Below are 3,849 nucleotides of genomic sequence, written 5' to 3' on the forward strand. Positions count from 1 at the left end.
TTACAACATATCAAGTTGGGAGATAATACCTTAGAATAACCCCACCTACTATCACATTTACATTGTGATTAGGATTACAACATATCAAGTTGGGGGATAATACCTTAGAGTAACCCCACCTACTATCACATTTACATTGTGATTAGGATTACAACATATCAAGTTGGGTGATAATATTGGACCCAAGGCATGTTGAAGGAAGTTGCCTGGTACTTCTGATTTGTTGAGTGTCTTTAAAAAAAAAATGAATACTTTTTTCCTGCATCATTGATATGACCATGACAGTTCTCTGATTTGCTATTATTATGGTATAATGTGCTGATCTTTTTTGTTGTGTTTAGATAATCAGGCATTATTTTAATTTTACTGTGTATATCCACTGTATATGATACTGGTTGCACGAGAATATTTTTAGATACTATATACTGTACATTGAGCACAGTCCCCAATCGTCCCAATTTTGCTCCTCTAGTTCCCACTAATTTCATTTACTCTTCTAGGTAATTTTGTTTCTACTTTAATGGCATGTTTACATATGTGATTTTATGCATCTATATAAAAGTCTAGGAATTACAAATGAGAAAATCATTCGATGTTGGTCTGTTTGAGCTAGCTTCTTACACTTAATATGAGTGCCTGTTGCAACCCTTTCTGTTAAAACTAACTTTGTTCTTTTTTATGACAGAAAGAATCCCTTGTGTATGCACACATATTTGAAATTCATTCCACCACTGTTGTGACATAGGTAAGTTCCATAACTGTAGTTATGAATAGTGCTTTAGTAAATGATGATGTGCAAGTATCTCTGTCGTCGCAAAATCCACACATTCATTGAATAAATCCCAAATATTTATAATCATTGTCATTCTGTAAATTCTGGTCAGCCCATATTAGGTGTACTGTTTATGCTTGATGAAAATTTTCATTTGATGTTAAGTTTTTGAGAGGTTTTACTGTCTAAATCCACATAGACAGTTGTTTTCTTTTAGCACATTAAAGAATGTTATTCTGTTTTCTGGTGCCCAGCATTTCTAATAGCCCACCAGTTCTTTGCCTTCTGCTCACTTGGATATGATAACTCTTATTCGGGGCAGGTTTGAGAACTCTCTTCGTTCTTGGCATTTTTGAATGTACTTAATTCAGCTATTTTGTGGGGGCTTCTACTGTCATAAGATTGACATATCAATGTTTCTCCTTTCTCACAACAAACATTCTAGTTAAGTCAAAGAACAGACTGCTTCAAAGTCATATTTAGGGATGAGAAAATATGTCCGTTGGTAAAGTACTTGCTTGCTTTGCAAGCACGAGGACCTGACTTGGCTCCCTACAATTATGTAAGAGATCTGTGTTCAGTGGCCACACTTGTAATCCCAACACCAGGGCTAGGGGGTAGAGACAGGTATTCTTGGGGCTCCCTGCCCAGCCAATTTAGACTTCCTGACAATCCCTAGACCAATGAGGGAATGACACCAGAGGAATGATTCCTGAGGTTGACTTGGACCTTTGTGTACATATGCCCCATAAGCAGGCATACTCCTGCACACCCATGTATCCTAACATGTGCACACACACACACACACACACACACAAACATAAAAATGAATAGTTTTTACATTCATGGAAAATTGATCATACAGTGCTGTGTTCCCATATATTTCGGTGTTACTAATCTGCATGTAATGTCTTGCTACATTCTCCCTCCCCTTTCCTTCTGCAGCTTCCATCACTGAACTTTCTGTGTTTCTTGGCTCCATCTTACTTCTCCATTCTATACACCATTCTTCAGCTCTTTCATCACATGGGAATTCTAAATTGAAGAGGAGAGATTTTCAAGATTGCTTTCATTCAGTAGCCCAGGCTATCTGGGAACTTATGAGGTATCCTAAGCTGGGTTTGAACCCATTTTAATCCTTTCATGTCCGCCTCTAGAGGGGAGCAGTTACAGGCATGCACCACCACAATCTGGCCTTGTGGTGGTTTTGAAGCCTAAGAGTTTAATCAAAGTATTCCATTTACCTTTAATGATGGGACCATTAATCCAGACACACTAAAACTCATGGCCTGAAGGTGTTTAAGGGCCTCTTATGATGTGAATTCAACACTATCAACAGTCTGCTAAGACGTAATCATGTAAGCATGCCTGCATGGGAGTATCTAGTCTGGGCTCACTGAGGTGGAAACTCCCCCAACCCTGGGCAGCATTAGAACCATGGGCTTTGAGCATTAGAAGTAAGAAATGGAACTGCAAACCACACAGTCAGCCTGCAGTTAATGGTTTCTGGGGACACCCCTTTACTTTTTATACTTTTCAGTGTGAAGGTCAATTTCTTAGCATTTCCTAAGGGCTAGAAGTAAATAGTAAATTTGTCATTCGGAGCTTATAAGTGAGGATGTCAGGGGATATCCTCGGCTGGATTGAAAATATTATAGCTCGCTGATTAAGAGTACTTGCCGCTCTTGCAGAGGGCCCAGGTTCAATTCCCAGCATCCACATGGTGGGTCATAACTATCTGTACATCTAGTTCCAGGGGATCTAACATCCTCTTCTAGATTCAGAGAGCACCAGGCATGCAAGCGGTGCACACACATACAAGCAAATACACATACACAGAAAAAATACTGTTATTAATAAATACTCATATATATTTATGGATCATAACAGTTTATTTATGCATTGTGTAATAACTAAATCAAGCTAGTCAACACATTTTTCATGTCAGGTTTTTTTCATGTGTATGTTGAGAAATTTAGATCTATTCTTTTAGCAATTATGCTTTTCAAAAAAGTTTTCTTTAATTAGTTCATTGTCCAATGTGGTAAAGATTTCTTCTTTTATATTTTGTCTGTTGTAGTTTTCACATTTGAGTTCTTTAAAGTTCAGACTATTTTTCAAATTTGAATTCGTTATTCATTTGGTTTTGTGAGACAGAGTTTCTTCTATAGCTCTGGCTGTCTTTAAATTCATTTTGTAGACTAGGGTGGCCTCTAACTCAGAGATCTGCATGTCTCTGCTTTATGAGGGGAATTAAAGGTATGTGCCACAATTGCCTGCCCTCGTTTAAATCCTTTTGATTTAATGTTTATTTTTATTTTATGTGCATGAGCTTTTTGCCTGCATGTGTGCATATGCACCACATGATGTCTGGTGCTTCCAGGGGTCATAAGAGAGCATCAGATCCTCTGAAACTGGGGATACAGTTATAAGTCATCATATGGGGCTGGGAACTGAACCTAGGACCTCTGCAAGAACCGCCAGTCAGTAGCCTTAACTGTTGAGCCACCTCTCCAGCCCCCTCACATTTGAACTCTTAATTCACTGAGAGTCCATCTCTGAATCCCATATTCAGAAAGCATCCACCTTTTCTCGTTAATTGCTGTCATCTTAGTTTCCTTACTGTTGCTGTGACAGAACACCCTTACAAAAGTGACTTCATTGGGGAAGGGTTCATTGTAGCTCACAGGCATTCAAAGTTATGGTCCATCAGTCCACCGTGGCAGGGGAAGAAGCCAGAGCCGTAGGAGCTTAGGGTAGTGATTCAAGGTGCATCCGCAGTAAAGAAGCAGAGAGCAGCTTTCGGCTGCAGCAGCCATCTTGCAGTAACTCACCAAAATGACGAACACAAAAGGAAAGAGGAGAGGCACCCGGTATATGTTCTTTAGACCTTTTAGGAAATATGGAGTTGTTCCTTTGGCCACATACATGTGAATCTACAAGAAGGGTGATATTGTAGCCATCAAGGGAATGGGCACTGTTCAAAAAGGAATGCCCCATCAGTGTTAACACGGCAAAACCGGAAGAGTCTACAATGTCACCCAGCATGCCGTGGGCATCATTGTAAACAAGCAAGT

General features: G+C 39.4%; 1 long non-coding RNA gene across 1 annotated transcript in view; it reads left to right on the top strand.

The window, feature by feature from the left end:
• LOC116080670 overlaps positions 1-3,849 on the top strand; it is a 13,770-nt gene that overhangs the window by 1,773 nt on the left and 8,148 nt on the right. Inside the window, exon 2 of the long non-coding RNA XR_004114527.1 lies at positions 686-745. This is a non-coding gene — a long non-coding RNA (uncharacterized LOC116080670). The remainder of the gene's footprint in view (positions 1-685; positions 746-3,849) is intronic.

This window comes from Mastomys coucha, unplaced genomic scaffold (genome assembly GCF_008632895.1).
Source record: "Mastomys coucha isolate ucsf_1 unplaced genomic scaffold, UCSF_Mcou_1 pScaffold6, whole genome shotgun sequence".
Taxonomy (NCBI): domain Eukaryota; kingdom Metazoa; phylum Chordata; class Mammalia; order Rodentia; family Muridae; genus Mastomys; species Mastomys coucha.